Consider the following 15,989-nt stretch of genomic DNA (forward strand, 5'->3'; position numbering starts at 1 on the left):
ATAACCTGCCAGAGGAGTCAAGATTCCTTCTGTTTCCATGAAGCTTCTTTCCTTGGTAATAGGTTAAAGCAGCTATCCCATAGTCTGCCCAAGATTGGATTAAATATCCTGTTGAATAGTCTTCTTATTGAATTTCCCTGCACAAACTTCTCTCTTGGGGTGTACACAGTCCCATTTCAGAGTTTCTGAGTCATTTCTCCCTTCTTGCCTTTTATGGTCTCACTAAACTCTCTTATTATTGCCTTCTGAAAGTTCCTTCTATTTTCTCAAGCCACTTGCATTCTAAAAACTTTTTGTTTCTTTACTATTCTCATTTCCAGCCTTCTAATCCCACCCCAAAGTGGTCTGCACATTTTGTTTATACATTATTCATACTAATATTAGGGCAACATTTAGCACATTTAAAATCAAATGGCATATTTGTTCTTAAGTTTGTCTCTGAATTAGAGGAGAAATTGTGTCTGGATTAACAACAGGTTGCAGGAAAGAAAACGGTTTTGGCATCAAGAGACTCTGTTCTAGTTCTGGGTTTGCAACTAATCGACTGGATGAACTTTCACAATCACTTAAGGTTTTTGGTTATCAGTTTCCTAAGATGTGAAATATGTAGGTTAAAGCTGAAAATCTATTCAATATTCACTGGCTCTGGCAATCAGGCATTATTTTTCTTTTGGAATCACCCACCCAGAGACTACAGAAAAGGTGGAGAGTTCTCTTTTTATGAAGAAAAATGTACTTTGATGGGAAAGGCAAAGGTTTGAGAGCCTGACGCTTCTGGGCTAGAATCTCATTTCTGCCCTCTACCAGATGTTCTAGAGTGAAGTTAAGTAACTTCCTTCGGTCTCAGATCTGCATCTGTGTAACAAGAATGACAATATTTGAGGGCTGTTTTGAGGAGTGCATGAGTTACAGTATGCAAATAACATGCACATAATAGGTGCTCTATAAATGGTAGCTAGTCTTGGTATTGTTGTCAGCTTATTGATTTGAAAGAAGATACTATTTTGATAGTGAGGATGACTTGAAGAATTCAGTGCTATAAAGGACTTAGTAACTAGTAGGTTGTTTAAAAATGTCCAACACAGCCATAAAAAAGAGCAAAATAATGCCATTTGCAGCAACATGGATAGACCTAGGAATTATCATACTAAGAGAAGTAAGTCAGAAAGATAAATACCATATGATATCATTTATATGTGAAATCTAAAAGAAGACACAAATGAACCTATCTAAGACACAGAAACAGACTCACAAACATAGAGAACAGACTTGTGGTTGCCAAGGGGGAGGGGGTGCGGGAGGGAAGGATTGGGAGTTGGGATTAGCAGATGCAAACTATTATATATAGGATGGATAAACAACAAGGTCCTATTTTCTAGCACAGGGAACTATATTCAATATCCTGTGACAAACCATAATGGAAAAGAATATTTAAAAGAATGTATATATATATATATATGTATAACTGAATCACTTTGCTGTACAGCAGAAATTAACACAACATTGTAAATCAACTATACTTCAATAAAATTTTAAAAATATGTCCAACACAGACATGCTTAAATGTTTCAAGTGAAAAGGGAAAATTCCCCTCTTCTCCCTTCCAGGTCCACTGTCTGTGTATGTATCTGTCCAGATTTTTTCCAAATGTGTAATTATATGTACATAAATATAATTGCTTTCTTTCATAAAAATATATCACATTATATATATTGTTAGATAAAAATACTTGAATGGTGAATGGGAAGGAACAATGACTACTTCTCGGTTTAATAAGAAAACAGTAGCTTTGGGGTAAAACATTAGCTGTAACCAAAGTGGAAAGAAGATACCCCTATGTCACTCCAATTCTTTTTACAAGAATTCTGCAGGTGTTGTTTTTATTAGACATTAATCGCAATGTTTTAAAAGAAATAAAGCTTCACAACTAAAATTCATTTTTCAAAGAATCATGTTGGTTGAGTGAAGTAAAATCATATACACATTGTCTAATTTGCATGAAGTTTTCTGAGTGTGTGGATCACAAATAAGAAAATAACTCTCCCAGATGCTAGTAGGCCCTTTTCCTGCAAAGTCACTTACTTTCAGCAGCCTAACAAAGTTTTGCAAGCACAGCGGCTGGTTGGAAAAGGATATAGAAGCTCTGCTGTTATTTGTTACTCCAAGTGCAAACTGACCTAGTTATGGTTGCTATGGATACTATAATTTTGAATTTAATAATATTCTCTGAAGGAATAGCAATATAGATCCATAAAATGCAGAGCCTGATCTGAATCTCAGCCTTGAAAGCTGAAGAAACTTAGTCAGGGAGGCTGAATGGTTTATCCCATGGCAAGAGAGAAACTGGAAGAGTCATGGAGAAATTTCAGAATTCATGAGGCTAATGTTTCTGGATAGTTCAGTGGCCAGTGTGCTTTTAAAAGTCACTTAATCCATGAAAAATGCTTCTTAGCTTAACTGATTTATGTGAGTCCTTGCTACATTTATTAAAAATACACTCTTTCTCCTAGCTATCTACCACTACTGCTTTTCACCTCCAAACTAAGAAAGCACAAGCAGCTGCCTGGAGTCAATATACTGAGCTTTTACAACAAACAGGTTTCTGCACAAATGAAAAACAAGTGAAATAAAAAAGAAAATGCCTTGGAGGTAGAAGAACAAAAGATCATTTCTTTTAACTTGAATCTCTACGATCATTTAATGGCCATGTATTATGAATCTGCAGCCTATAGTCCTGCATATGAAACATGGTACCATGACAGCAAATTTAAATATTCAACTATAATATCAAGATTTTATTTTTCAATAAATGGTTTCTGAATTATTCATATTTACAATAAAGAAACAGAAAGCTGGCTGCTTACAACTAAAATTAAAAGTCTTTATAGTACTATCTCATACTTAGAAGCTAGTTAACACCAATTAAGCCCAGTTTTTAGGGAATAAAGATGGGAGAAATTGGAGAGAGGGGGCAAAAAAAAAATGTCTTCTGGATTCTCCCTGGAAAATGAGACCAGCTCATCTCGTGTATCGATTGTTCTGACCCAAGTTGCTCTTCTGCTGGAATAACTGTTAGATGTAGTCTGAAGAGCATGGACTGTTGGAAATTGAGCCCTGTGCTCTGACTTAGATTCTGGCATCATTAAATAGATGGTTTTCAGATTCCACTGACACTTTTTCTTGCTTATGCAGCTGGGTTTGGCCATAACCAGGCTATCTCAGCCACTTGCAAAGATTCTTCCCTTTCCCAAGATAGATGTCCCCCCTGACAACCTTGAAAATCTTGTAATGGATGATTCATTACAGCTGAGACAAAGGCCCAACTGTGATCATATATCATTGCTAAAATTACTTCAGTCAAAAGGATAAAAACATTAGAAGGTTTACCTCCTTCCAAACCTCAGCTCCCATCCATTGTTTGCTGACAGGATCATTATGCTGCTGCTTGGTCAGTGCATTGACAGAAATTGTTGCTTTCAGGAAGCATAGAGGTGGGTATAAAAACACACCTACAAGATAACCGGGTCACTATGAACAATTTATAGTTGAATAGGGAGCGCTCAAAGCTGGCATTATGGTCATCTCACAAATGCATTAATGACCTCATCTTTGAGGAATTAATATTCCCTGATTTTCTCCTTTGTTTCCAGATCTATATCCTCCTTTTCTGGGAAAGAAAGTACTAATCAGACAGAGAGCAAAAAAATACTGCAACTCACAGCTAAGCCTCTCCCCATGAATTAGCAGGTTGCACAAGACCTTAAGCTGCTATTCCTGACCCCCACGACAACAAACATTCATTGATCTCATATTGCTAGTCATGAGATTTCAAAGGCAAATAGTTTGAAGAGCTCATAATCTAACAAGTCACAAAATATACACAGCTCCCTCTGCTATGATAGAGGTATGCCGCTATGTGATTCCAGAGGCGGGTGTGAGTGACTCTTCTCAGGGGACAGAAGGGAAATGTCACAGAAGAGGGGACATTTAAGCTGGGGCTTGAAGGATGAGTAGGACTTCACAGGATAGGGAGAGCTATTCCAAGTAAAAGAAACAGCTTGAATAAAATCAATCCTAAAACAGACTAGAATATGGCCAATGTGATGGGTATGTATGAGTCAGATTGCATTTTCCAAAGACAGCCACAGCACTTTCTCCCCTTCTGTAAGCTTTTCTCATACGTGACTTTGATACGCCTCCCATTGAGAAGGTAGGGTCTGTGTTCCCTCTCCTTGAATCTGGGTAGGCTCTGAAACTAGGTTGGAAGTGACACTATGTGACTTCATAGGGTATGTCTTAAGGGTGGACACTCTCCCCTTTGCAGCCCTGAGCCACAGTGTAAGCAATATGACTTCCCTAAGGCTGCCATGCTGGAAAGGAAGCCCAAACTAGCCACGTGGAGAGATCAAAGAGGCCCTGAAACCATATGAGAAGAGAAGTCTGCCTGGTCAACCCGCGGCTGTTCTGACTGCCTGCTATTTCACCTCCTGCCAACATCTACCTACAAGGACATGAGAGACCTGAGCCAGAACTGCTTGGCTGAGCCTTCCCTTAATTCCTGACCCACAGAAATTGTGAGTGCTAACACAATGACAATCATTGCCTTCAGCAACTGTTTTGGGGGTGATTTGTTATTCAGCAATCAATAACTAGAATAGTAAGTAATCGGAAATGAAACTAGACAGTCTGATTGAAGCCTAGAGAATGTTTGGATTTCCTTCTACATGTGATGGGAAACCATCCATCAAGCTTTTTAATCTGAAGAATGACATGATCTGATTTATGGTTTAGAAAGGAAATTCAAGAGGTATTGGGCAAGATGAATTGGAGTAGAGAGACACTGGAGACAAGGAGAATGCTTGCAGGAATTGTCCAAGTTTAACTGTGCATGAAAATCACTTGAGATGTTGATAAGATTTCAGATCCCTCAGATTCATCCCAAAGAATAAAGGATAGGTAATGAGAATTGTTCCTAGATGCCTCTGATGCTGAAAAGTGCATGTGTGTACTTGCTGTATGTCAGGCAGTTTGCTGGCACTTTACATGTAGCAAAGTGGCTAAGACCTCAGGCTTTGCTATAAAAGAAAGGCCTGAATTTGAGTCTTTACTCCATTATTTATGAGTTGTGTCGTCTTGGGAAAATTACTCAACTTCTCTGAACCTGTTTCCAATTTTGTAAATATGGATATGATTCTTCCTTCCTCACTATTTTACCTAGGTATAATCCTTATATATAGTAGTTACCTAATAATAACAAATTATTGCAAACTTCTTCAGAAGTGTTATTCCCGGGGAGAGGGGCAAGATGGCGGAAGAGTAAGACGCGGAGATCACCTTCCTTCCCACAGATACAGTAGAAATACATCTACACGTGGAATTGCTCCTACAGAACACCCACTGAACGCTGGCAGAAGACGTCAGACCTCCCAAAAGGCAAGAAAATCCCCACGTACTTGGCTGTGTGGATGAAAGACTCTTGGTGCTCCAGCCAGGCATCAGGGCTGTGCCTCTGAGGTGGGAGAGCCAACTTCAGGACACTGGTCCACAAGAGACCTACCAGCTCCACGTAATACCAAACGGCAAAAATCTCTCAGAGATCTCCATCTCAACATCAAGAACCAGCTTCACTCAACGACCAGCAAGCTACAGTGCTGGACACCCTATGCCAAACAACTAGCAAGACAGGAACACAGCCCCATCCATTAGCAGGGAGGCTGCCTAAAATCATAAGGCCACAGACACCCCAAAACACACCACCAGACGTGGACGTGCCCACCAGAAAGACAAGATTCAACCTCATCCACCAGAACACAGGCAATAGTCCCCTCCACCAGGAAGCCTACACAACCCACTGAACCAACCTTACCCACTGGGGACAGATACCAAAAACAACGGGAACTACGAACCTGCAGCCTGTGAAAAGGAGACCCCAAACACAGTAAGATAAGCAAAGTGAGACGACAGAAAAACACACAGCAGATGAAGGAGCAGGGTCAAAACACACCAGACCTAACAAATGAAGAGGAAATAGGTAGTCTACCTGAAAAAGAATTCAGAATAATGATAGTAAGGATGATCCAAAATCTTGGAAATAGAATAGACAAAATGCAAGAAACATTTAACAAGGACGTAGAAGAACTAAAGAGGAACCAAGCAACGATGAAAAACACAATAAATGAAATTAAAAATACTCTAGATGGGATCAATAGCAGAATAACTGAGGCAGAAGAAAGGATAAGTGACCTGGAAGATAAAATGGTGGAAATAACTACTGCAGAGCAGGATAAAGAAAAAAGAATGAAAAGAACTGAGGACAGTCTCAGAGACCTCTGGGACAACATTAAACGCACCAACATTCGAATTATAGGGGTCCCAGAAGAAGAAGAGAAAAAGAAAGGGACTGAGAAAATATTTGAAGAGATTATAGTTGAAAACTTCCCTAATATGGGAAAGGAAATAGTTAATCAAGTCCAGGAAGCACAGAGAGTCCCATACAGGATAAACCCAAGGAGAAACACTGCCAAGACACATATTAATCAAACTGTCAAAAATTAAATATAAAGAAAACATATTAAAAGCAGCAAGGGAAAAACAACAAATAACACACAAGGGAATCCCCATAAGGTTAACATCTGATCTTTCAGCAGAAACTCTGCAAGCCAGAAGGGAGTGGCAGGATATACTTAAAGTGATGAAGGAGAAAAACCTACAACCAAGATTACTCTACCCAGCAAGGATCTCATTCAGATGTGATGGAGAAATTAAAACCTTTACAGACAAGCAAAAGCTGAGAGAGTTCAGCACCACCAAACCAGCTTTACAACAAATGCTAAAGGAACTTCTCTAGGCAAGAAACACAAGAGAAGGAAAACACCTACGATAACAAACCCAAAACATTTAAGAAAATGGGAATAGGAACGTACGTATCGATAATTACCTTGAATGTAAATGGATTAAATGCTCCCACCAAAAGACACAGACTGGCTGAATGGATACAAAAACAAGACCCATATATATGCTGTCTACAAGAGACCCACTTCAGACCTAGAGACACATACAGACTGAAAGTGAGGGGATGGAAAAAGATATTCCATGCAAATGGAAATCAAAAGAAAGCTGGAGTAGCAATTCTCATATCAGACAAAATAGACTTTAAAATAAAGAATATTATAAGAGACAAAGAGGGACACTATATAATGATCAAGGGATCGATCCAAGAGGAAGGTATAACAATTGTAAATATTTATGCACCCAACATAGGAGCACCTCAATACATAAGGCAAATACTAACAGCCATAAAAGGGGAAATCGACAGCAACACAATCATAGTAGGGGACTTTAACACCCCACTTTCACCAATGGACAGATCATCCAAAATGAAAATAAATAAGGAAACACAAGCTTTAAATGATACATTAAACAAGATGGACTTAATTGATATTTATAGGACATTCCACCCAAAAACAACAGAATACACATTTTTCTCAAGTGCGCATGGAACATTCTCCAGGATAGATCATATCTTGGGTCACAAATCAAGCCTTGGTAAATTTAAGAAAATTGAAATCGTATCAAGTATCTTTTCCGACCACAACGCTATGAGACTAGATATCAATTACAGGAAAAGATGTGTAAAAAATACAAACACATGGAGGCTACACAATACACTACTTAATAACGAAGTGATCACTGAAGAAATCAAAGGGGAAATCAAAAAATATCTAGAAACAAATGACAATGGAGATACGACGACCCAAAACCTATGGGACGCAGCAAAAGCAGTGCTAAGAGGGAAGTTTATAGCAATACAAGCCTACCTCAAGAAACAGGAAACATCTCGAATAAACAACCTAACCTTGCACCTAAAGCAATTAGAGAAAGAAGAACAAAAAAACCCCAAAGCTAGCAGAAGGAAAGAAATCATAAAGATCAGGTCAGAAATAAATGAAAAAGAAATGAAGGAAACAATAGCAAAAATCAATAAAACTAAAAGCTGGTTCTTTGAGAAGATAAACAAAATTGATAAACCATTAGCCAGACTCATCAAGAGAAAAAGGGAGAAGACTCAAATCAATAGAATTAGAAATGAAAAAGGAGAAGTAACCACTGACACTGCAGAAATACAAAAGATCATGAGAGATTACTACAATCAACTCTACGCCAATAAAATGGACAACCTGGAAGAAATGGACAGATTCTTAGAAATGCACAAACTGCCGAGACTGAACCAGGAAGAAATAGAAAATATGAACAGACCAATCACAAGCACTGAAATTGAAACTGTGATTAAAACCCTTCCAACAAACAAAAGCCCAGGACCAGATGGCTTCACAGGTGAATTCTATCAAACATTTAGAGAAGAGCTAACACCTATCCTTCTCAAACTCTTCCAAAATATTGCAGAGGGAGGAGCACTCCCCAACTCATTCTACGAGGCCACCACCACCCTGATACCAAAACCAGACAAAGATGTCACAAAGAAAGAAAACTACAGGCCAATATCACTGATGAACATAGATGCAAAAATCCTCAACAAAATACTCGCAAACAGAATCCAACAGCACATTAAAAGGATCATACACCATGATCAAGTGGGGTTTATCCCAGGAATGCAAGGATTCTTCAATATACGCAAATCAATCAATGTGATACACCATATTAACAAATTGAAGGAGAAAAACCATATGATCATCTCAATAGATGCAGAGAAAGCTTTTGACAAAATTCAACACCCATTTATGATAAAAGCCCTGCAGAAAGTAGGCATAGAGGGAACTTTCCTCAACATAATAAAGGCCATATATGACAAACCCACAGCCAACATTGTCCTCAATGGTGAAAAACTGAAACCATTTCCACAAAGATCAGGAACAAGACAAGGTTGCCCACTCTCACCACTATTATTCAACATAGTTTTGGAAGTGTTAGCCACAGCAATCAGAGAAGACAAAGAAATAAAAGGAATCCAAATCGGAAAAGAAGAAGTAAAGCTGTCACTGTTTGCAGATGACATGATACTATACATAGAGAATCCTAAAGATGCTACCAGAAAACTCCTAGAGCTAATCAATGAATTTGGTAAAGTAGCAGGATACAAAATTAATGCACAGAAATCTCTTGCATTTCTCTACACTAATGACAAAAAATCTGAAAGTGAAATTAAGAAAACACTCCCGTTTACCATTGCAACAAAAAGAATAAAATATCTAGGAATAAACCTACCTAAGGAGACAAAAGACCTGTATGCAGAAAATTATAAGACACTGATGAAAGAAATTAAAGATGATACAAATAGATGGAAAGATATACCATGTTCCTGGATTGGAAGAATCAACATTGTGAAAATGACTCTACTACCCAAAGCAATCTACAGATTCAATGCAATCCCTATCAAACTACCACTGGCATTTTGCACAGAACTAGAACAAAAAATTTCACAATTTGTATGGAAACACAAAAGACCCCGAATAGCCAAAGCAATCTTGAGAACGAAAAATGGAGCTGGGGGAATCAGGCTCCCTGACTTCAGACTATATTACAAAGCTACAGTAATCAAGACAGTTTGGTACTGGCACAAAAACAGAAATATAGATCAATGGAACAGGATAGAAAGCCCAGAGATAAACCCACACACATATGGTCACCTTATCTTTGATAAAGGAGGCAAGCATATACAGCGGAGAAAAGACAGCCTCTTCAATAAGTGGTGCTGGGAAAATTGGACAGATACATGTAAAAGTATGAAATTAGAACACTCCCTGACACCATGCACAAAAATAAACTCAAAATGGATTAAAGACCTAAGTGTAAGACCAGACACTATGAAACTCTTAGAGGAAAACATAGGCAGAACACTCTATGACATACATCACAGCAAGATTCTTTTTGACCCAGCTCCCAGAGAAATGGAAATAAGAACACAAATAAACAAATGGGACCTAATGAAACTTAAAAGCTTTTGCACAGCAAAGGAAACCATAAACAAGACCAAAAGACAACCATCAGAATGGGAGAAAATATTTGCAAATGAAGCAACTGACAAAGGATTAATCTCCAAGATTTACAAGCAGCTCATGCAGCTCAATAACAAAAAAACGAACAACCCAATCCAAAAATGGGCAGAAGACCTAAATAGACATTTCTCCAAAGAAGATATACAGATGGCCTACAGTCACATGAAAGAATGCTCAACATCATTAATCATTAGAGAAATGCAAATCAAAACTACAATGAGATATCATCTCACACCGGTCAGAATGGCCATCATCAAAAAATCTAGAAACAATAAATGCTGGAGAGGGTGTGGAGGAAAGGGAACTCTCTTGCACTGTTGGTGGGAATGTAAATTGATACAGCCACTATGGAGAACAGTGTGGAGGTTCCTTAAAAAACTACAAATAGAACTACCATACGATCCAGCAATCCCACTACTGGGCATATACCCTTAGAAAACCATAGTTCAAAAAGAGTCATGTACCAAAATGTTCATTGCAGCTCTATTTACAATAGCCAGGACATGGAAGCAACCTAAATGTCCATCGACAGATGAATGGATAAAGAAGATGTGGCACATATATACAATGGAATATTACTCAGCCATAAAAAGAAATGAAATGGAGGTATTTGTAATGAGGTGGATGGAGTTAGAGTCTGTCATACAGAGTGAAGTAAGTCAGAAAGAGAAAAACAAATACAGTATGCTAACACATATATACGGAATCTAAGGAAAAAAAAAAAAGGCCATGAAGAACCTAGTGGCAAGACGGGAATAAAGACACAGACCTACTAGAGAATGGACTTGAGGATATGGGGAGGGGGTGGGGTGAGATGTGACAGGGTGAGAGAGTGTCATGGACATATATACACTACCAAATGTAAAATAGATAGCTAGTGGGAAGCAGCCGCATAGCACAGGGAGATCAGCTCGGTGCTTTGTGACCACCTAGAGGGGTGGGATGGGGAGGGTGGGAGGGAGGGAGATGCAAGAGGGAAGAGATATGGGAACATATTGTATATGTATAACTGATTAACTTTGTTATAAAGCAGAAGCTAACAAAAAAAAAAAAAGAAGTAAGTATCAACCGACTGATTTCAATAATAAGGAAATAAAAATATAACAACTCACTGCCTGTTACAAAGGAATAAATAAAAAGTGCAGGGTTATAACTCAGTTTTTCTTACTCCCAGGCCAACAGTCATAACTCCTGGGCCACTTACCTTTCTCCTAGGCAAGTAAAAGTAACGGGGAAAAAACTAAATATAGAGCAAAACAACGTAATAAATGAAACTGGCACATCTAGGCATCCACTGGGAAGAAAATAAAACTGTACTCATGCGTTACACCATGTAAAAAGAAATTCGAGGTTAATTAAAGCTTCATGTATAATAAAAGTAAAGAAGTGAAAAAAAAAAAAAAAGAAGTGTTATTCCCACGTGTTCCAACTTCCTTACCTCCTTTCATGGAGTCCCTTCCATTGTGGCTTATACCTCTACCCCATTACCGAAACTGCTTTTGAAAAGTTTGTAAATGACCAACATTGTGCCAAATTCAAAGAATCATTTTCTATTTGCATTTTGTTTGGCCTTTCAGCAGACTGACTACTCCCTCATTTTGGAAAAACTTGCTTCCAGACTTCTGTGATGCAACATTCTCCTGCTTTTTTCCCACCTCGATGGCTATTCTGCCTGCTTTGCTGGGTTTCCTCCAACCCTACCTTCAAACTTAGAGTTTTTCAGGAGCTGATTTTGGTCCTTCTCTTCTGCATATATTTTTTTCCTAAATGATCTCATCAATGCATGGTTTTAAATATTATATATATTATGATGACTCCCAATTTTTAATCTAAGATCTGAATAGTGACACCAAATTTACAAATCCAAAGTCTACCTGACATTTCTCTTGAATATCTTACAGCCATCTTAAACTTAGTCTATTCTTAAATGGAATTCTTGACAACCCCACCAAACTTCCTCTTCCTCTTGTCCTTCTTTCTTCCTGTTTTAGCATATAGCACCACTATCCTCTCAATTAGTCACTATTAAAACCTGGAATTCACCTTTCATTCCTCTTCTTACCCATTAGCCTCAATCAACTATATACAAGTTTTGTCAGCTCAACTTTTAAAATGTATTTGAATCCATCAGCATTTCTCCATCTCTACCACCACTACCCTAGTCCAAGCGTTTCTTGCCTGGACTCCTATAATAAGTTCCTAACTTAAACTAGTAAGTTCTTTTCCTTCCTCCAGTCCAATTTATTTATGACTATATTCAAGAGATGTGATTTCTGTTTTGGAATTAGGAGTTTTACAACCTAATAGCTCTGGATCTTAGAATCTGGAAATCATATAATGCCAGACCAGAAAAAGATTTATGAATCATTTACTCTACACCCTACATCAATAAGGATAGTCTAGGCTTATGCTGAAGTAGTAAAAAAAAGAAAAATACAGCCCCAAGTCTCAGTAGCTTAAAGGAGCAAAGAATTCTTTCATGCTCAAACTACACAACCATTATGGGGTGACTGGGGCTCTGCTCCAAATCATCCTCCTTCCAGGACTCACCCGCTGCCTGGAATCTTGCCAGCCACCATGGACAAGGGAAAGAAGGCTGTAGCAAATCACACACCTGTTCTTAACACTTTTCCAGAAGTAACACATATCACTTTTTAAAAAATTTTTTATTGGAGTACAGTTGCTTTACAATGTTGTGTTAGTTTCTACTGCACAGCAAAATGGATCGGCTATACGTATACATATATTCCCTCTTTTTTGGATTTCCTCCTCATTTAGGTCACACATCACTTTAAATCAGTTTCTTTGGCTAAAGCAAGTTACACGGCCACACCTAAGTTGAAAGGGTGCAGGGCAGTGCAGCACTCTGTGAACATATTCAGTGAATAGCACTAATGGCTAACTCATTATTACCTTTTGCAGATGAAGAAATTGGGACTGAGAGACACTAGGTCACTTGTAATGTCATGAAGCTGATTTAGCCAAAATTAAAATTGAGTCTTGGATTCTCTACCCAGTATTTTTTAAAATAATGAGCCATGAACTGCTTGCTCTTTACACCCAGTAAAATTAATTTAAGAGTCTTAATATCAATATTTTATTAAGTAATATAAAATCCTTGAATGGAAATACTTTTGTACCTCTGTCATAAAATATAAAACAGACAAATTAGAAGCCTTGTTCCTCCAGTCTCATTCATATTCTAGAAAATGCTTCAGTGACAAAACACCCAAAATCTTTTTAACCCAGCTGTTTTTATTGGCAGCAAAGGTAAACCATGTTTTATGCTGGTGATTCTAAACACATTGGCTTGAACAGTGTCAAATACATAAGCAAAAGAACTGTGAATTCATTTTATATCAAGCACTCTCTGTTGAATTCCTTAGAAATGTACTGACAAGAACTCCAACTAACAATGGCTTTAGGACGGGAGGTTCTTTTTTATCCTCTTAACAAAAACTCTAAAGGCGGATGGCCACTAATATTGGTTCAGTAGCTCAATGTTATCAGAGCCCATGGTTCTCCTGTCTTTTCTTATGGACACAGGTGGCTGCAACTGCTCCATGCATTACACCTGTGATCAAGTTTGGACAAAGGGGGAAGGTTGAAGCCAGCTGTTTCTACACCTTTTATTAGAGAAGCAAAAGCTTTCCCAGAATCAACTCCTACCCCCATTCTAACAGACCACCACTGAGGTCTCATTCGCCAGGACTAGGGTTACATGGCCACCTCTAGTGACAACAGAGACTAGAAAATGGACACAAAATTATCATTATGATTGGCCAAGCCTAATGTTACCCTGAACAAAATAAGGGTCTGTTGGCCAGGAATGGCATGGAGTGGGAGGTGGTAGGAATGAATACTGAGAAAACAACTAACGAGGTCTGCGCCATTCACTGATTGATTAAAAGGTGGTTTTGAAAGAATTTATCTATTATTTTTAAAGTTGACACAGAAACTATTGTGAATAAATTGAAAAATATATTTACTACTGAATTCATGGTAGCTATGATGAAGTTTCTAAAATATAATAAAGCTACTACAGTCAGTTCTGCTATAATGCTTGTTTTGAAAACATAAGTTTGTTCCAACAGAACTGTTATATTAGGGAACTGTTTGAGCATAACACAATTTCACATTTGCTTATGTGTGATTTCATCTACTTGAAACACTAGGTGAGTGCAGAAAACTGTACCCGGACACCCTGAGCTACAGGGGAGGACACAAAACTCACACGTGAACACCCCTCAAGATTACCAGCGACTTCAGTTCATGGCCTTTGGGACTAGCCGCACCCATCCCCATCTGGTGATGTACATTTCCATCTGATTTCAAATATCACTTCTTCCATCATTTTATTATGACTCAGAAGCTGTAACCCTTCTAATACCCACTTCCACAAGAAAACTTCAGTGCTTCTTCAACACAAAGTGCCACATTTATTGTAATATTTGTGTATTTCTTAACCATTTATCACATGTAAAACTGTGCTATCATTTTTTTAAGTTTTTTACCTTTTTTTAAAAAATGGATCACTGACAAAGTTTTTGAGTGCTCTAACCCTAACCCCATATTTCCCATAAGTCCTGTATTTTTAATTGCACAATTTTGCAGTAGTACTATATTTAAGAGTATATGTCTGTGAGTAACCAGGCAAATACACACAAACATATCACATACATATATGTATATATAATATTAGAATACAATTGAGACATTTTTAATGTGAATCAAAAAAGCTGATTTTACATCTTCGCAGAGAATGTGCCTTGAAAAGCATTTATTAAATGTATTTGCGAGGGTTTGTTTAAGAAAAAAAAAGACTATCAATTATATTAAATACAAGCCATTCACTATGCCAAGCTATATATAGATGTCTCTATAGTGGGTGAAGATTTGTCATTTATCTTCTAAGATAATTATGCAAATTGTATTCAGCCCACACATCCTGAGTTGGAAAAATGGGTTTTCCCTCTTTTTCCTCATTTATAAACCTTGTCTAACAAGAGTTAACCATGATTCAGAATGGGCAGCACAAAGCTAGATTTTGGCAGTCCCACTGCAATAAAAAAGAATCTATTTTCCTCCTCAGGGTCTCTCTTTTCTTTAACAAGGGCATACAAAACACTTGGCACATTCCCAGAGCTTCTGAGAATTCTCCCCTTGAGAAATCTCAGTAAGTACGAGGAAAAACAACTTCAAAAAAACTAATGAAAGGCCCATCACTATTTGCCTTTCTACCCTCCTCCCCGCCCCCCAGGCCTTTCCACTGTCTAGAGTCTCTTCTCAGTTTCAAACATTTTCCCTCCGCTTATTTTCCCAAGGTGAGCTGCCTTTCTCGGGCACTCCATCTGCGGAAGGGTCGGGAAAAGATCTTACAGAAATCACACCTTGGCCCAGTGCTTACTTTCCCAAGGATCAGGACCCAGAAGGACGGGGTTGGGACTGAAAAGACTAATTTCAGCCTAGGGCAGCACGTGGAGAGCAAGAAATCGGAAAGACTCCAGGCCTTTCGCTCCTCTCGCGCCTGCCGCGGGACCCCTCTCCAGTGCAAACCCTTGTTTCCTCAGGAATGCGGATCAGGGTTTGGCAAGTATGTTTTTTAGCAAATAATCTCTGAATGCTCGGTGTTTAAAGGCGGAAGCATGACTTTGAGGGCGCGCAGTAATCCTTAAAAAACGATTCTGTCCCCACTGTTGTCATGCAAATGCAAATTCTCATGGCTCCACACTAGCTCCGCGGTCACGTGTGGGTGACTCTAGCTGAGTGTCACAGCCGAGCCCCGTCTGGCTGGGGGCAGCAGAGCCGCAACGCAGTGTCCCAGCGCACCTGTACACACCCAGCGGCACACACTAAACCCATAAGCCGCAGGGAACACACGCGCGCGCTTCCCCTCCTCCCGCCTCACCTTGTTCACTTTCCTTTCCCCTGACTCCCAGCCCTCGGCCCACACAATGGGAGTTTTGTTTGCTTCAG

The sequence above is a fragment of the Balaenoptera musculus genome, chromosome 5 (assembly GCF_009873245.2).
Source record: "Balaenoptera musculus isolate JJ_BM4_2016_0621 chromosome 5, mBalMus1.pri.v3, whole genome shotgun sequence".
NCBI lineage: Eukaryota > Metazoa > Chordata > Mammalia > Artiodactyla > Balaenopteridae > Balaenoptera > Balaenoptera musculus.